This window comes from Eucalyptus grandis, chromosome 3 (genome assembly GCF_016545825.1).
Source record: "Eucalyptus grandis isolate ANBG69807.140 chromosome 3, ASM1654582v1, whole genome shotgun sequence".
Lineage (NCBI taxonomy): Eukaryota > Viridiplantae > Streptophyta > Magnoliopsida > Myrtales > Myrtaceae > Eucalyptus > Eucalyptus grandis.
In genome coordinates, this window is record NC_052614.1 from 16,799,384 (window position 1) to 16,819,586 (window position 20,203).

General features: G+C 41.3%; 1 pseudogene; it reads left to right on the forward strand.

Moving 5' to 3' along the window:
• The first annotated feature begins 14,593 nt into the window (after positions 1-14,593).
• Positions 14,594-17,477, forward strand: LOC120291685 (annotated as a pseudogene).
• Positions 17,478-20,203: the final 2,726 nt, after the last annotated feature.

Below are 20,203 nucleotides of genomic sequence, written 5' to 3' on the forward strand. Positions count from 1 at the left end.
CAATGTCCTCTTCTAAAGAAGAAGAGAGGAAAAGCTGAAAAATTTCGAAAAGCTCTCAAAGCCGAAACCACGGAGTGATACGAGTGTGAAAAAGTGATAATGAATATGCCAATCTATGTCTGATGGCACAATCGGACTCGGACGAGACTGGGTCGGACTACGGATCGGACTCGAACCAGTGAATTTGAGGTAAGTGATGTTAAAATTCCTGTCAAAGTTTCTAAATACATTGATGAACTGTGTTTTAGTCTTAAGACTTCTCTCAAAAGAATTTCCGAACTGAAAAAGGAAAACTCAGCTCTAAAACAAAAGGAAAATGTTTTAGTAGAAAGAGTTAAAAGTCTAGACTTGACTGTTTCCACTCTTAAAGAAAATAGAGATAATCTTTTAAAAGAAAATGCTCTTTTAAAAACTGACTTATCAAATACTTCAAAGAAATTTTCAATAGGGTCTGAAAAACTTGAAAAAATTCTTTCAGCTCAAAGACCTTACTTCAATAAGTCCGGTCTAGGTATGACATCAGAAACAATTCCCTTGATTGATTTTCCTAAAGTAAAAGAAAGAATTAAGAAAAGACCCTCGAGAGAGGCTTACAAAAATCATTTCAAGAAAGTTTTTGTAAAATCTGTAGGTAGAAATGCTCTAAGATGTTCAAAGTGCAACTGGATCACTTTGAAAAAGAGTGTCCTATGGTTTGGAAACCACATTAAGAAAGTATGGGCTAATCTTGTTTATCTTACTAACACCAAAGGACCCAAGAAAATTTGGGTACCAAAGAAAACTTGAGACTTTATTTTAAATGCGAGGTCTCGGAGTCAAGAAAAAGGTAAAGTGGTATCTTGGCGGATGCTCAAGACACATGCGGGAGACTCAAATGTTTTATAAAGCTTGCTCAAGTAAATGGTGGAAAAGTTTCATTTGGAGGAAACAACAAAGGAAGTATTGTGGGATTTGGAACTGTGAAAATTGGAAGTCTCACAATAAGTAATGTTTCCCTAGTAGAAGGACTCAATTACAATCTTCTTAGCATTAGTCAATTGTGTGATACCGGTTTTAAGATCTTCTTTCAAGAAGGAACATGTTCTGGAATCAGTAAAGACTCTACTCAGTCTTTCATGGGTCGAAGACATGGAAATATCTATCTTCTGGATGTGAAACCAAATGAATCGCAATGTCTTATCTCAATCCAAGACGAAGCAAGCTTATGGCACAAAAAGCTTGGTCATGTCAATATGAAGCAATTAGCCAAAGTCTCATCAAAACAGCTTGTTCGAGGTCTACCCAAATTGCCATACCAAAAGACCGATCCATGCACTCCATGTATTCAGGAAAGTAGGTAAGAAATTCATTTAAGCCAATAAATCATGTCTCTACTAATCATGTACTACAGCTGCTGCATATGGATATTTTCGGACCAACCAGAACCCAGAGCATTGGAGATGAAGGTATCTTCCTTGGATATTCTACATCAAGCAAAGCCTACAGAGTCTATAACAAGAAGAGCCAGTCTGTGGAGGAGTTAATGAATGTCAAATTTCAAGACTCAACGCAAGATGAATCAAGTCGAGACTCATCAAGAAGAGTCGAACACATTCCAGACCTTTCAAAGCTTACAACTCAAGAAGCATCTCAGACTCTGGAAAACCTGCATCAGGTTGTTCGTGATGATCTAAACAAAGAGAGAAATCATCAACCAGACACATCAATAAGTAACTGGAAGCATAAGTCCAGTCATCCCAAAGATCTTATCATTGGCGAAATTAATGAAGGAATTCGCACCAGATCCAAAAGGCGAGAAGAGTCTAGTGCTTTGTGGCTCTCGTTTCGAAATTGAACCAAAGAGCATAGAAGAAGCTTTATCGATGAAAGCTGGATTGAAGCTATGCAAGAAGAGCTCGAGATAGTTTAACATTAATGATGTCCTGGGAATTGACATCCAAACCAAAAGGTAAAATTGTTATTGGAGCTAAATGGGTGTTCGAAACAAGATGAATGAGAAAGGAAAAGTCGTACGAAACAAAGCAAGACTCGTGGCCAAGGGATATACGCAAGAAGAAGGAATAGACTATGATGAGACTTACGCTCCAAAGAGTAGCAAGGTTAGAAGCTATTCGACTATTACTTGTGTTTGCTTGTTATAAGAATTTCAGGTTATTCCAAATGGACATCAAAAGTGCTTTCCTAAATGGATTTATCCATGAGGAAGTTTATGTGAACAACCACCGGGGTTTGAAGACCCAAAGAAGCCGGACTCGAGTCTTTAGGCGAAAAGGTTTTGTATGGTTTAAAGCAAGCACCTCGGGCTTGGTACGACGAGATTAAGTAAGTTCTTAATACAAAATGGTTTTGTCAAAGGTAAAGTAGATACGACTTTATTTATCAAAAAGGAAAACAAAAGCTTCTTACTTGTTCAAATATATGTGGATGACATTATTTTTGGATCCTCTAATGAAAATCTGTGCAAGAATTTTTCTAAGTCTATGCAGGATGAGTTTGAAATGAGTATGATGGGAGAGTTAACATTCTTTCTTGGTCTTCAAGTAAAACAATTGAAGGAAGGAACTTTTATTTATCAAGAAAAATATGTTAATGATCTTGTTAAAAGGTTTGGACTGGAAAAGTGCAAAAGACCGACATACCAATGTCAAGTTCTTTAAAGATAGACAAAGATGAAGAAGGGAAGAAAGTTGATCAAAAGCTGTACAGGAGCATCATTGGATCACTTCTTTATCTTACCGCTTCTAGACGACATTTTGTTGAGTGTTTGCATCGTGCTAGGTTTCAATCGGATCCTAGAAAATCTCATCTCAGTGCTGCGAAACGTATTATTAAATACGTTGCTTCATCATCAAGCATCGGCCTTTGGTATCTTAGGAAGGGAGACTTTAATCTTCTGGGATATTCAGACGCAGATCTGGCCGGTTGCAGAGTTGATAGAAAGAGCACTTCAGGAACTTGCCGGTTGCTTGGAAGTAGGACGGTGTCTTGGTTTTCAAGGAAACAAAGCACTTTGTGTCTCTTTCAACAACGAAGCGAGTATGTAGCTCTTGGAAGCTGCTGTTCGCAAATTCTATGGATAAAACAACAGCTAAGAGACTTTGAAATTGAAGACTCATGCACGAAGATTAATTGCGACAACACCAGCGCTATCAACCTCACCAAAAATCCAATTCTCCATTCAAGAGCAAAGCATATAGAGATTCGACATCATTTTATTAGAGACCATGTTCAAAATGGAGATGTTTCAATTCAATTTGTTGACTCAAAGAATCAATTGGCGGATATATTCACAAAGCCTTTGGAGAAAAATCAATTTGAATCTATTCGTTCCAGACTCAACATTATGAGGTATGAGGATATCAAAGTCTAAAGACTTTCGGACTCGAGACTTACAAGACTTTATCCGAAAGATAGTCTTGGCACGACCGTCATTGTAAGTCTTTTCTCTCTAATCTTATCTTGAAAAGGTACGATCGTCGACTATGTTTAAATTGTTGCTATATTTAATTGACGAAAATATTGCATCGTTTCATTTTAAAAAATGAAGTTATTTTTTAAATAGCTATTTTTGCGGAAAAAAGACAGTTATTGTGAAAATGCATCTTTTTATTTCCTTTGTGACGGTTTGTTTATATCTCTTTTTAACCGATCGTGCACTGTCGATTCCTCTTCACTTTACTCTCAAAAACCCTAGAAAGCATCGATCCTCTATTCCCGTTTGTCTTCTTTGTTTAATCTTCAAAAAGTTGTCATCTTTCCTGGGAAAGTCAAGCAAGGAATCTTCCAAAAACAGAGAAAGATGTCATCTTCAAGAAAGTCTTCGAGAATCGCAAGCAGGGGACCATGGCGAATGAGTGAAGGGCCTACGCACTTTGATCTTCTTGAAGAAGAAGTGACTCCCGGAACAGCAAGCAAGCCCACAACATTCTCGGCAGCGTCATTCTCCACCATCTAGTCCTCAAGGTGTTGATCATCAACAACAGGAAGAAATTATCGATGATGCAGATCCCGTAAGAGTTCAAAAGCCCGCTTTTATTTACAAGCTATATCGTGCCTTAAAAGGAATTCATACTCCTTTGAACTATGTTGATGATTTTCTTAAAGACAAAGGATATAGGACCGAATATATCTTTTGCGAAAAATGGAAAGTTTGGGAATTGCTCGTAAAGGGGTGGTGAGGAAACCCTTGCAAATATCCCAAGTGATCCTCGTGACTGGGGGCCGAATCCTGTAGATGGAAATGATGATGACAATTTGTACAGCCTATTTCAACTGAAAATGGGTATTGCGGCTGAAATTCAAGGAAAAGGGGAGATTTGTTCGGATCAAAGGAACAAAATGATCGTACTCGAAATTGCTGAAGCGTGGGGTAATAAACCCTAGGAGTGTGGATTTTGATTTTCTGGATCTTTGTGAATGTGAACTTGAGGGAAAAGTTCAATCATCTTCAATTTGAAAAATTCTGTTCGACAATACGAGAGGCTTATCTTTGAATTAACTGCATATTTCTATTCAAATCTTAGCTTTTGGATGCGAATAGATTCTCCTTCAGCGTTAAAGACCAAGATTATGTTGTGGATATGAATATCTTTGGCAGATGTGTTAGGAGTTGAAAGAGGAAGATATCAACCAATTAAAGTTTCCATTGCTCGAGCCACACTTGGCGGTGAAGGACGGGAGAACGAGATGAGAAGATCACCTATTTAAGGATGAGTGCATTCAACATCTTGCTTCACAAGATTGTGATTAATTGCCTCCGACCGAAATCAACTTCCAAGACCGATGTGTCAAGCTCGAGGCCAAGCCGATGTATGCCATTCTCCTTGGGAAAAGGTTTCTCTCCCTCACACCTTTGTCATGTTTCACATGTATAGAGCAATGATGAAGGACAGAGGTCAACTCCCTTACCCAAGCCTTGTTACGAAGTTATTCGAGACATCGAATATTCAGCCTCCACAAATCTTTTGTGTTCGACCATGCGATCATATGGTGGTAGGACTGAAAATGGTGACCAAAATGCGTCGAAGGAACTAAGCAAGGAGTTGGAGAAATTCAAGGAGAAGACTCCAAATCTCATCAAATCTCTTCGTAGCTAAGAGAAAAGGGAAGGAGCCCATGGTTGCTCCATCCAAGAGAAGAAGAGCTCTCCTCGTTGAGGATGAAGATGATGAGGAAGATATCACCATCTCGCATTGGCTTTGAAGAATTTAAGTCGTCCATTCCACAGAAAGAATCGGAACAAATGACGAAAGAAGCGAGAGGAGAAGGAAGAAGAAGAAAGAGAAGCTGAAAAAAAGCAGATGAGGAAAGACTGAAGAAGAAAGACGAGAAGAAGGAGAACCTGAGGAAATCTCTTCTCCACCTGTAGGCATGGAAACAGGGGGAGATCAAGAGAAAGGAGTGAAGTCTTCATATCCTGATGAAAGTGAAGGAGTCAGTCGCTCACTTGCAGACCTAGAGGATATTTATGCATCTCAATTTCCAGAGGAATGTCATGAAGTTTCATCGCCAAACCTGCGAGATTATGCCGATCTACCATCGTCGCATTTACTCCATCGGATCGAGCCGAAGCAAGTACTCGGGACCGATAATGGAGCAGATTTTCACGAGAATCATGGATATTCTCTTGGAAATGCGAGGTCAAATTTATGCCTTGGGATGCGAGGTTCAAAGCTTGAAGAATGAAGGTCAAGCTTCTTCCTGTTCATTGAATGATAAGATGCAAGCCCTCTCTATTCAGAATCAGGCCAATGCCAAGAGTGAGGAGATTGCACAGCTAAAGGAAGATTTTAAAAGGCTAGAAGGCATCGTTCAGTCTATGGAAGATTTCCAGCTTGTCCGCGTTCCCAAGCAATCTTGACTTCATCTCATCCTTTTTAATGATAACAAAAAGGGGGAGCGATGCAAGATTTGAGCAAACTTTCAAACCTTCAATCATTAAACCTTTAACTGTTTGTTGGATTGTTTTGTTAAACTCTGTTTGACTTTGATTTTGTGTCTGGATGAGAACTAAACTAGACTTGGACTTGACTACTTCTATTAAACTAGTATTGATATCTTATGGATGGCTTTATCATATACTAGACTAACCTATTTTCTGTGGTTGCAGATTCTAGTGTTATTCTTTTAGCCATTTATCTCTATAAGATATGCATATGTGTTTGAGAAATGTTTTGCAGGTCAAAGTTATCCAAATCTGCAGAAAAGTTTTGTCACCATCAAAAAGGGGGAGATTGTTGGAGAAATCTTCTTGAAATGTTTTGAAGTTGACAAAACGTTTCTATCAGTCTAGTTTGAAGGCTTGCAGACTCTGTTATTTAAAGTCTGAAGACCTCCGGACAGCCAGACTCAAGACTCAAAGTCTATCCTCATTGACAGTCTCTAATCCGTTGAAGAAAGGTTATCCAGAACTGAATGTTTCATTAAGGATTTAACCTTATCATCTGGAGAAGATCTCGTTGCTGGAAAAGACGTAACATAATCCTTTGATTGATCGAGATTGATTCGATGATTGAAGATTCGATGATTGTCTAAATATTATTGGAAGGTTCTACTTATGGAAACCTAGATCCCGATTGTATGGGCGAACAGATTGATGGGCTATCAACACGTTCCTTTAATAGCTCGAACAATCTTCCTAATTGAATCCGTCCAACGGGTAGATTGGAGGAATTCCTTTGGTAAGTGCCAACGGGTATGATGGCATAAAGGAGTATATAAGGAAGACGTTCTTAGTTGTTCGAGTGTGCGCGATAGAAGAATTCTAAAGTCGAAGCTCCTTTTTGTTTAGACAATTCCTTTGAGCAAATACTTGTATACAAAAAGAGAGTCTATATTTGTGAGAAACCTTGTGGAGGTGTGAAAGAACATCTACACCTTGGAATCAAGGCAAAGCTGTGTTGTAACTTCTCTTTTGATCATAGTGAAATCCAGCCGGTGGGCTGTCGCTACGGAAGAGTGGACGTAGGCTTGGAATAAGCTGAACCACTATAAATCCTGTGTTCAATTTTCTCTTCCTCACTCTCTCTACCTCGATCGTATTTCATTTTGTTAATCAAGAGAGAATTTCCTCTCTATCGTTTGTCAAGAATTGCTTCCGTATCTCGACAAATTGTTTGTGCACCTATTCACCCCCCCTCTAGGTGTTTATACTAGCTATCTCACCTTCATTCGTCAACTTGTCGTAGAGAAGATGAGCACCGAAACATAGGTTGAAGATGGAGGAGGAAAAGTAGAGAAAACGACAAGTTGATGAACGAAGGAACTCATACGCGCCAACACTGATGGCCTTTGTGACAATAGCCAGCAGAGTCAATGACCATCTGGTCGTTTTTGAAGAAACATTCTACTGAATTGGGCCAGAATAAAGAAATGGATGCATACGTTGCTCGAAACATGCAAAGATAGGGACGTGACAAAGATTGGATAGGGGAGGAGGAAGACCAAGTTGACAAGTTTTGCTCCCACCAACTACAATCAAGTCATAATATAATAAAAATTTATTTTTAAGTGGAGACTCTAGAGCAATCTTCATCTCCAAGCGTAATGTTCAATGCAAAGTGGAACTTCATAATGCATAACTATTAAGTCAATAACAACATATTGAATGAAAGAGTCATTATATAGATAAGTGTACCCTTGGGTCACGGGCGCTGGGCAGGAGATGTTCCTTCCTTGAGTTTCCTTTATTAACGTCAAAATGTTCTTCCAGAACCATTGATGGTGTGAAACACCACAAAAAAGACAACCATCGCTCCCGCCCATATCTTTATGCCGACTTCTAGATTGTTGGTCATATCCTTGGGCGTGGTGGCTCTTATCAGAAGGGCAAAATTGAATGCGTAAGATATTACTGCCCTATATAGCAGTACCCTTGTAATCACCATGAAAAATGGATTCCTTGATGGGAGACCACTTCAAATGAGAAAGACAATGCTAAAGGAAGAAAGAAAGACCATCATGATGACCTCAGAGAAACCAGTATCGCGTTGCCAAAGGACGCTCGGACGATTCATACTCAATTTGGCTGCAAACGTGCCAAGCAATGCGACAACGAGCATGAAAACACTCTTGTCGCTCCCGAGCCACTCATATTCCTCATTGAACTTCTCAGAATCTCCAGGTAAGGTCCTCGTCTTCATGGCTTCCATTACTGTCCTCCAAAGAGCTTGAACGTCCCTCTGAGAGAGAGAGAGAGAGAGAGAGAGAGAGAGAGAGAGAGAGAGGAGAAGGAAAGGATGGGGGGAGAGAGCAAAGACGAGATTTAGCAGCAGTAAATCGAGAGAGGAAAGAGGATGGGGAGGGAGAGAGCAAAGACGAGATTTAGCAACAGTAAATCGAGGAATGACAACAATCTCCTGCACTCTTTGTATTTTGAGAAATAATTGCATAACCGTGTAATTGTATCGCTATTGAATTGGGAGGAAGTTTCCCTTCAATCTAGAATGGAGGAAGACATCATTTGATAAAGAATAGTTGAAACATTCAAAAGCGATACAGTCACACGGTTATGCAATTATTTCTCAAAATACAAAGAGTGCGGGAGATGGTTGTCATTCCTCGATTTACTGCTACTAAATCTCATCTTTTCTTTCTCTCTCTCTCTGGGGGACGTTCAAGCTCTCTGGAGGACGGCAATGGAAGCCATGCAGATGAGGACCTCACCTGGAGATTCTAAGAAGTTCAATGAGGAATATGAGTGGCTCGGGAGCGACGAGAGTTTTTTCATGCTCATTGCCACATTGCTTGGCACGTTTGTAGCCAAATTGAGTTTGAATCGTCCGAGTGTCCTTTGGCAATGCAATACTGGTTTTTTCTGAGGTCATCATGACGATTTTCCTTCCTTTAGCGTTGTCTTTTCTCATTCTAAGTGGTCTCCCATCAAGGACACCATTTTTCATGGTGATTACGAGGGTACTGCTGTATACGGTAGTAATATCTTACGCATTTAGTTTTGCCCTTCTGCTAAGAGCCACCATGCCCAAGGATATGGCCAACAATCTAGAAGTCGGCATAAAGATATGGGCGGGAGTAATGGTTGTCTTTTTAGTGGTGTTTCACACCATCAATGGTTCCGGAAGAACATTTTGACGTTAATAAAGGAAACCCGAGGAAGGAACATCTCCTGCCTAGCGCTCGTGGCCCAAGGGTACACTTATCTATATAATGACTTTCATTCAATATGTTGTTATTGACTTAATAATTATGCATTATGAAGTTCCACTTTGCATTGAACATTACGCTTGGAGATGAAGATTGCTCTAGAGTCTCCACTTAAAAATAAATTTTTATTATATTATGACTTGATTGTAGTTGGTGGGAGCAAAACTTGTCAACTTGGTCTTCCTCCTCGCCTATCCAATCTTTTTCACGTCCCTGTCTTTGCATGTTTCGAGCAACGTATGCATCCATTTCTTTATTCTGGCCCAATTCAATAGAATGTTTCTTTGAAAATGACCAGATGGTCGTTGACTCTGTTGGCTATTGTCATGGAGACCATCAGTGTCGGCGCGTACGGGTTCCTTTATTTGTCAACTTGTCGTAGAGAAGATGAGCACCGAAACATAGGTTGAAGATGGAGGAGGAAAAGTAGAGAAACCGACAAGTTGACGAACAAAGGAACTCGTACGCGCCGACACTTATGGCCTCCATGACAATAGCCAGTAGAGTCAACGACCATCTGGTCATTTTCGAAGAAACATTCTACTGAATTGGGCCAGAATAAACAAATGGATGCATACGTTGCTCGAAAAATGCAAAGACAGGGACGTGACAAAGATTGGATAGGGGAGGAGGAAGACCAAGTTGCCAAGTTTTGCTCCCACCAACTACAATCAAGTCATAATATAATAAAAATTTATTTTTAAGTGGAGACTCTAGAGCGGTCCTCATCTCCAAGCATAATGTTCAATGCAAAGTGGAACTCCATAATGGATAACTATTAAGTCAATAACAACATATTGAATGAAAGAGTCATTATATAAGATAAGTGAACCCTTGGGCCACGGGTGCTGGGCAGCAGATGTTCCTTCCCCAGGTCTCCTTTATTGGTATTGAAATGTTCTTCGGCAACCATTGATGGTGTGAAACACCACAAAAAAGACAACCATCACTCCCACCCATATCTTTATGCCGACTTCTAGATTGTTGGCCATATCCTGGCGCGGTGGCTCTTATCAGAAGGGCAAAAATAAATGCGTAAGATATTACTGCCCTATACAGCAGTACCCTCGTAATCAGCATGAAAAATGGCCTCCTTGATGGGAGACCACTCAGAATGAGAAAGACAATGCTAAAGGAAGAAAGAAAGACCGTCATGATGACCTATAAAAAACCAATATCGCGTTGCCAAAGGACGCTCGGACGATTCATACTCAATTAGGCTGCAAATGTGCCAAGCAATGCGGCGATGAGAATGAAAACACTCTCGTCGCTCCCGAGCCACTCATATTCCTCATTGAACTTCTTAGAATCTCCAGGTGAGCGCCTTGTCTTCATGGCTTCCATTGTTGTCCTCCAAAGAGCTTGAACGTCCCTGAGAGAGAGAGAGAGAGGAAAGAGGATGGGGAGGGAGAGAGCAAAGACAAGATTTAGCAGTGGTAAATTGAGGAATGACAACCATCTCCCGCACTCTTTGTATTTTAAGAAATAATTGCACAACCGTGTAACTGTATCGCTATTGAATTTGGAGGAAGTTTCCCTTCAATCTAGAATGGAGGAAGAAGTCATTTGATAAAGAATAGTCGAAACATTCAAAAGTGATACAGTTACAAGGTTATGCGATTATTTCTCAAAATACAAAGAGTGCGAGAGATGGTTGTCATTCCTCGATTTACTGCTGCTAAATCTCGTCTTTTCTGTCTCCCCCTCCCCCCCCTCCTCTCTCTCTCTCTCTCTCTCTCTCTCTCTCGGGGACGTTCAAGCTCTTTGGAGGACAGCAATGGAAGCCATGCAGACGAGGACCTCACCTGGAGATTCTAAGAAGTTCAATGAGGAATATGAGTGGCTCGGGAGCGACGAGAGTGTTTTCATGCTTGTCGCCGCATTGCTTGGAATGTTTGTAGCCAAATTGAGTTTGAATCGTTTGAGCATCCTTTGGCAACGCAATACTAGTTTCTCTAAGGTCATCATGACGATTTTCCTTCCTTCCTTCCTTTAGTGTTGTTTTTCTCATTCTAAGCAGTCTCCCATTAAGGACACCATTTTTCATGGTGATTACGAGGGTACTGCTATATACGGTAGTAATATCTTACGCATTTAGTTTTGCCCTTCTGCTAAGAGCCACCGCGTCCAAGGATATGGCCAACAATCTAGAAGTCGGCATAAGGATATGGGCGGGAGTGATGGTTGTCTTTTTAGTGGTGTTTCACACCATCAATGGTTCCCGAAAAACATTTTGACATCAATAAAGGAGACCTGAGGAAGGAACATCTCCTGCCCAGCGCCCGTGGCCCAAGGGTACACTTATCTACCCTATCCAATCTCTTTTATGTCCCTGCATGTTTCGAGCAACGTATGCATCCATTTCTTTATTCGGGCCCAATTCAATAGAATGTTTCTTCGAAAATGACCAGGGGAGATGGTTGTCATTCCTCGATTTACCATTGCTAAATCTCGTCTTTGCTCTCTCCCTCCCCATCCTCTTTCCTCTCTTTCTCTCTCTCGGGGACGTTTAAGTTCTTTGGAAAACAGCAATGGAAGCCATGAAGAAGAGGACCTCACCTGGAGATTCTAAGAAGTTCAATGAGGAATATGAGTGGCTCGGGAGCGACGAGAGTGTTTTCATGCTCGTTGGAGAAAAGAAATTCAGATTATGTGATGTTTTCATTGCGTGTCAATTGAATGAATGAGACTACAATTCATAGTTGTCATAGACAAATGCCTTCTCTTTTGCCTGATAAACAAAGAAAAAATCACCAATAAAGAAAGATATACTGGGAGTTGGCGGCCAGCCTTTCATTTTGCCATCATGTTGGCCAAGTTGAAAGTGTCTCTTGATGAAGAACTCAATGTGATGCAACTGCCGAAGCTGAAAGAACAACTTTGAGTTCTCCAAATTTTGAGATTCTGAGTCATGGGTGTGCGAGTTCTAGTGAATTTGCTAATTGTTCTCCTTGGAGATCCCATTGGAGATGTAGCTAAGAATCCTTATGATTGTAAGCTCAATTCAACCGCTTTCTTGACATTTATTTCCCTAAATGTATTGTTCACACAGGTGAATTAACAAATTCCTCAACCTTGCTCGCCTGGACTTTTTGCATGTTTCTGAACTCCTACTCCTTGTGCAAAGGCTTTCATGTCCACCAGCACTTCCTTGTAAAGAGAAAGAGAGGATAATCACCCTATTGACCACCGTATCGGCATTTAATATCTTCCCCTTGGGGCTTGAGTCGCAAGAGCAATGCGTAGTCACCGAGCCCAATCGCTAACCGACTTCGCAGCGTGCAGTGGTAGGACATGTGCCTTCTACTCCGCTCCACCCCACCACGGCCTAATCTCTGCTCCCCTCCCTCCGCCTCAGGAAGAAACTCTTCCGGTCCTCCCTCCTCCTCCAGTCGGTCAACGAAGCACAATTATTACCGCCTTAATGTGCTTCGTTGGTGGCGACGGGGGAACGGCTGCTTGACAAACAACGGAGTAGCAACGAGTGCGGAAAGCGAGTGAGCGCTGAAGCAGGGGCGCATGCTTCGTCGACGACAGTGGGGGAACGGCCGCTTCACGAACGCCAGAGCAGCAACAAGCGCGGTGAGAGAAGAGAGTAAGCATTGGAGCAGGGGCACCTCCTTCGTCGGCTCAGGCGGGGAATGGCCATTTCACGAATGTTGGAACGAACGTCAGAGTAGCAACGAGCACGAAGAGAGAAGCGAGCGAGCACCAGCACAAGGGTGGCCGTAATGTGGTTTGTTGGCGATGGCGGGGGTTATGGCCGCTTGACGCACAGTGGAGCAGTAACGAGCGCTAAGAGAATTTGCGATTCAAAATTTTGAACTAGTTCGCAGCTGTTGGAGGGGAACGAAAATTGTTTGCTTCTTTTTTCTTCTTCCATGCTGTAATAAATGCATTGCAAAAGAGGCATGCAAACTAAGGAGAGAGAAACCGTGTGTAGGCTAGGAGGGGGGAAAGAAGGCTAGGGATCGAAGGGAAGGAGGAGAGAGGGGAAGAAGGCAGAAGAATTCAGTGGGCCCACGCTTCCACGTGGCGCCGTGTGAGTGGTCGGGGACCATGCTGACATGGCGCTCCCGGACCACCCAATATTTTCTCGGAAGGGAAAGTAAGGGGTTCAAATCCTCACATTCCTAGGAGGGGTTGGACAATTTAGGGTTGATTGCCAGTGGCAGAGGCATGGTAGTAGACTACCAATTTCTATAGAAATTGTGAAAATGAAAGGGAATATGTCTGAGGTATGTTGGCTCGATGATCAAGAATGTCATCTGGGATGAATCATCATGAAAGGCACGTGGCTCGGTGAATAGTACATCATCTCAGAGAATGCACATGGCTCGGTGATTTGGTATATCGCCTCGGAGACTGCACGTGTGGGCAAACAATTTAATTTTCTTTTCCTTCTTCCTCCTCCACTGGTCGTTGGGTCTAGATAACCGACCATAGGCGTGGGCTAGTGTAGGCCGACCTTGCTAGCCTTGCAATGGCAAGCTTGAGCTCGTAAAAATCTAGCAACTTCACCTTGATTGAGGCTGACAAAGCTTGACCTTGCCCAAGTCTAACTAGGTTGGCCTTCATCAGGCCTTGGCAACAGAGCTAGTGGCCTGTCGTGGTCGTTGCTGAGGCTTGGTGATTGACGGAGGAGGAAGAAGGAAAGAGAAAGAAAAGAAAAAATAAAAAGAAAAATGTTTAAAAAATGATTTTTGTGCATGAAATAAAAATCGTGAAGAAAAAATCATTTTCTTTATTTGGTAATATGTAAATAAAAAAATCTTTTCTGAAGTATGGATCTCATTTACGGAATGATTTCAATCTCACGATTGTCAGGTAATCGCCATCTCTTTCTCTGGGTTGTGGGAGGAAAAGAAAAAGGAGAAGTTGGGTCACAGTTGCATGACGTAAGCATTGTGACCGGGTTTGAATTATTGTACGTTAGATATTTTTTAGAATGACCCACGATGAGAAGGGTAAGCTTTGCTTGACATTTTATCAGCCCATTATTATGGCCGTAACTTACGATGAGGTTGCGGTGTGGTTTGTGTGGTTTTTCACTGTGCAGATATATGAAGAGGCGAAAAAGTTTGCATATCAAACCGTTGTGAAGGTTGCTGTTGCATATGGTGGTGCGCCATTTGGTCAGCAGGTAGGGCTTTTTGTGTTTTGTTTCTGATGCTTTGTGCTCATTGCGGTGGTCGACTTTTCTGCAGTTGGCATGGCCACCTTCGCTGCCCCGTACGGCCCCCGCATCGTCAGAGGCGTACCCTCGTTCTAGGGTTTCGCTTAGAATGGCGGTCTGCCTGTTCCTGCAGGTGAAGCTTTACGCTGCAAGCGAAGTCCAAGAAGATGGCGTGGACTGAGCCGTTCGGCGAGTCGGCTCCCGGCCCGGTCGCCCCCAGTTGGCCCTTCTACGTCCCTCCCCACGTTAGGCGGGATGACGACAGGTATTATTTTGGCCCCGGCGGCACCGAGCCAGCTTGGTCTCACCCCCGATTCGGTGCCTCAAATGCCGAATCATATTCAATCCGAGGTAAGTTAATTTTCAATTGGAGTCGTGAAGAACTTTTCTCAGATCATCTTACACAATAGCATTTAGGCATCATTCTTTTTACGTGGTAACTGTTAAGGCATCATTTGTTGCTACATGTTTGTTTTTTCGAATTTGTCTTCAGGTACAAGTAACTCCACTGATTGAGATTGGGTTGGATTTTTCCATAATTGTAAAGAGTTCCTCGAACTGTAAACAGGCTTTGAAAGAATTCTGACATGGGCTTTGTAAACTATGAGGGATGGACTATATAGATGGACAGAAGACCGATCATCGAAGATTTGAATAATTTGATTGTCAGCAAAATGTCCATGTAAATTAATCCGTTATACTTTACAAAATATAGAGTTGACAGACAAGTTGTATAATTTAATTTACCGTCTCATCTTTGAATTTTATAGGAAGGTTGCCTATATCTTCTAGGGTTGAAAGTGTTCTGACTATTTTTTATGGGATTTATCTCCTTTCTATTTTCTAATCTCTGTTGAGTGAATAAATAATTTCTTATAGGCTTATGATATGGAGTTTTAATAAGTTATTTATTGGTGCTAATCATCCTTTTCAGGTTTCAGGTGAAAAAGAAGCAATTCTTTAGAAACTTTATGACCATCATGCTATTTGGCGCTATCGGTACCTTAGTTTCATGCACTATTATTTCACTAGGTAAGTCAAAGGATTTTACTTCCATTTTTTGGCTCGCCATGTCAAAGGATGATTGTGTATATTGCTTATTATATTCTTCAATGCCTTGAAGATATATTCCATTAATCTTTTTTTCCCAAAAGAAAATCCAAGCAGCATTTTGAACTGTTTCCAGGGTTCATTTCTATATGCTTTCTTAGTCTTTAAACTACATTAGAATTTAATGGCTTAGATAACTCCTTGTTTCACTTTATGTGATGCATTGTCATTTTCCGGCAGAATTTTTTTTGTTGTAGCTAGGAATTGATATTGCAAAGGTCAACAGATCTGTATGTTTGAAACCATTTTTTGTGATTAAGACATTGCTTGATGGATTTTTTAGTATACAATGAATTGATTCCTCCCTTTTATGTAAATGACGTGGTATTTATCAGTGATATTCACTCGTATGTGTAGTAACCATAGAAGAAGTTAGTTTGCCTACTCGAAGTACTGAAGACTCTTAAGAGCACATGGGTTTGTGTTTGTCGAATTGTGTATTTTACTTCCATCCTCATCATTTGTTTATTTAAGCAATGAAAAACCCTTCTCAAATAAGCACGCAAAAGGGAGAAATTCTTACATAGATAAATTTTCTTGTGAGGTCACGAGTTATTCTTGCATATTTTTCTTCGGACCTATGCTTGTTTAAGAACAATCTTGCCAACTGATGTACCTTACTTGTGATGATCTCAGAACCATAGAAGTTTTCAAAAGATGGATATGAGCAACATATGCAAGTTAATCATCTTGCTCCAGCTTTGCTATCAGTTGCTTTTTCCATCACTCTTTCGAGGCTCTCCAAGCAGAATTGTCAATGTAAATTCTGTGGTAAGTTCATGACCACAATATAGTCCACATTCCTCATCTTACTTTTAAAGTATGGACTATAGCTTATAGGCAAATTACCTTAATCAAGTGGTGAATTAGATATTTGGTCTCGAAGTATCATATCGTGTGGTTGGATTGAGAATCGTGAGATCCTTCATAACAGTAAACATAGAGCTAAAGTCATCTTGAGGAGTCATTCTTATCAAATATTTGATGATGGCTTGAAACTATTATGCAGTAGGGCAGTTAAATAATAGGATTCCTTTGATCCTAAGCAGGCAAATTGGCTTTTGATTTCCTTCAGTTAGTGCTTTCAATGACGCATTAAGTTGGTGCTGCATTATGTTAATCGGGCTGTTCTTGCATCCATTTGCTAATGGCAGATCGTTGAAAGAATGATATTATTGTCTTTGGTTCTTGAATGATGGAAATTTTGCTGAAGACTTGTGATGTTCGATGCTCCATTTAAATGTTGTTGGATGGTTGACCTGAATCCATCTGGTTTGTATGTTAGGATGAATGGCTATATGCTAATTGTTTACTCTAGTTAGGCTACAAACCTATCAATGCGACATTTTTATTGCTGTATTGTCCCCAAACTCTCCCTTTCTGGCTTTAAACCATTGCTCTTATTCATTTTCATTTTTCCCCTTAATACATTCCTGTTGGATTTTTTGCTTAGCAATTAGTATATTTTCAGTACTTCATACTAATATATTATAGGTTATGAAGTGATATTTATTAGAATGTTGATTACGACCTGTAATTATTACTAACGAGGCGAGGTGGCCTTATTCAGGTTATGTTCAGCAGTGTCCTCCATAAACGGCTGCTTGCTGAATCTGGAATCAATGTATTATGCGTATCACTTGGAGTAGTCCAAACCAACGTTGGAAGTATGCTGAAACAGTTTTCATTTTGAATATGTAAAAGTGAGTATGCCAGTAGACTTTTAATGCATATATGTGGTGTCGTGTCTGTGTGCAATGAGTCAACGATTGACCCAAAGGGGTGGGTGGCATGGCATTGTTGTCAGTTGCTCAATTCCTAATGAAATTTACTTATGCTAATTTTTTCCATGTTAATTTTCATGAAACCACCGCCACCGAGTCATCCAAACCCTTCTGAAAAAGCACACAATGTTGAAACCTCTTACCGGGTATGGGAAAAGACATTAGAAATGATTGGCCTTCCATCAGATTTTGTGTAGAGACTTATAGAAGGGGAAGATATTAAATGTCGATATGGTGGTCAATAGGGTGATTATCCTCTCTCTCTTTACAAGGAAGTGCTGGTTGACATGAAAGACTTTGCACAAGGAGTAGGAGTTGAGAAGTGTAGTATTCACCTTTCTTAAATGCCTCTTTGCTGCTCCGGCGTTCCTTCTCTCTCATCTGCAATTCATTTATGATGGCACAGGGGTTTTTCTCTTTCCTCTTCAAACGAAGGAAAGAGAGTACAAATTTTGTACGCAACTTTTCTATTGAACTCCCACAAACAAATTTTGCATCGTGAAAGCCCTAAACGCACCTTGAATGACGGAGTTTAGCTAGTCGATGACCTCCGTTTGGGGCTTGAGTCTCAAGAGTAGTGTGTAATCACCGAGCCCAGTCACCGATCGGCTCTATTGGAGTGCGATATGTGCCTCAAGCTCCGCTCCCACAAAACCACGGGCAAATCTCTGTCCCCGTTCCTCCACCTTAGGAAGAAATGGCCATTCCTACTCCTCCGGCCACTTGACAAACACTAGAGCAGCACGGAAAGAGAAGCGAGTGAGCAATGTAGTAGGGGCCCCTGCTTTGCCGGCGACAGTAGGGGAACGGCCGCTTGATGAACTTCAAATGAATGCCGGAGCAGCAAGGAGCGTGCAAAGAGAAGCAAACGAGCACTAGAGTAAGGGCAGCCATAATGTGGTTTGTTGATGTTGATGGGAGAATGGTCACTTGACGAACGCTGAAACAAATGCCGGAGTAGCAATGAGAGCGGAGAGAGAAGCGAGCGGCGCCAAAGCAGGGGTGCTCGTAATGTAGGTTGTTGGCAATGGCAATGAACGATCACTTGACACACGGCGGAGCAACGACAAGCATAGAGAGATGTTGGGATTCAAAATTTTGAAACCTTCGTCGGGTGAAAGAATTCGCAGCTACTGGAGAGTAACCGTGCAGAGCCTCTACTTCTCTTTCCTTTGTTTGAAGAGGAAAGAGAAAAGTCCCTCTGCTTCTCTTTTCCTTCGTTTTAAGAGGAAAGAGAATAGCACCTCCGCTTCTCTTTTCCTTCATTTTAAGAGGAAAGAGAATAGCCCCTGTGCCATCATAAATGCATTGTAGATGAGAGAGAATGTGTAGGCTGTGCAGGCTAGGGGGAGAATCAACGTGCGCAGGAGCAGAGGGTAAGAAGAAGCTACGGAGAGGAGAAAGAAAAAATGCAAACGACAGCAAGGGGCCCACTTTTTCACATGGCGTCGCGTGAGTGGTCGGGGACCACACTAACATGGCGCTCCCGGACCATCCAATATTTTCTCAGGCTACTTCGATTGCAAGGATTGCTTCAACCTGGAAGGTTGGGAGAAGCACTTGGATGTACGGCAACGACATCCTCGACTATAGGATCGACTAGGTCCTAGCCACCAAGCCACCGGGCACCATTCAGATTGGCCTAGACATTGGGGGAGGGAGTGGGATGTTCGTGGCCAAGTTGAGGGAGCGCAATGTGACCATTATGACCACCACGATGAACCTGGATGGCCCGTTCAACACCTTCATTGCATCCCGAGGGCTCATCTCGATGCACATGAGCGTGTTGCAGAGGCTGCCCTTCTTTGAGAACACGCTGAACATAGTGCACTAGTTGCACGTGCTGAGCAACTAGATCCCGAACACAATGCTGGAGTTCACACTGTACGATATTTATCGGGTGCTGAGGCCGGGCGGGTTGTTCTGGCTCGACCACTTCTTCTGCGAAGGCCTGCAGCTGAACGAGATGTACGTGCTGATGATGGAGCGGGTCGGGTTCAAGAAGCTGAGGTGGAATGTCGGGAGGAAGGTCGATCGGGGCCGCAGAAGAGCGAGTGGTACTTCTCCACCCTCTTGGAGAAGCCCATGACATGACTTTCATGCATTTACACAGTCCTCATAGATCGACTTGCTTCCTTTGTTGCATTTCTTCCTTGAGCTTAGATGTCACCAGAACAATATCAAGTCAAAGTACGTTGAATAAAATACCTTCTACAATTCAAAGTACCTTGAATTAAACTTACTCTTTTAATGAAAATTAGCCAATTTAAGGTACAAATGAGAATGGATAATTACAATAGGAAAATTGTGCAATGGTGACAGTTATGATTCATTTTCCATCTCGGTCAACCTGTGCAATGGATTCCTAAACTTCAAATAAGTCATGAAGAAAGTATGTAACAAAGTCATTTCATGTCTTAACTTGTTTTGCAACAAAATTTTCGAGCTTAGTGTAAGAAATGAGAACTTCATGGATCAATGTTTGCAATGCCAAGATGATATGATGTCATTCCCCATTATTTTTTAGCCAATATTGGGGCAGAGAGTGAGGGAAAAATTGAGCGAAGGATGAAAGGTAATCACTGTAACCTTTTTTCATTGATACTTTGCAAATATTGTGCCTTGAAGTAGGATATCATCTATAAGGATTATCATTCATGGTACTGTACAGATGGCTGTACCATAATTGTCTCTTTGGGTCTAAAGCCTTTTCTTTTCTTCTTTGATCATGGTTGTAATTACTATCCATTTCTTATTATTAATTCATGTTTCATATTGATTCCTTTTGAAGAAATTTGCTTTGATATCATGAAAGCATAAAGTGTTTGATTATTGATCTCAACTACAATTGTTAAGATGATTTTCATTATATATAGATCTTACAAATGTTACACTCGTAAGGAAATTATATAACAATGGAAATTAATAAATGAAGAGATCATTATATTATAAGAGTTGTCAATCCCTTGAT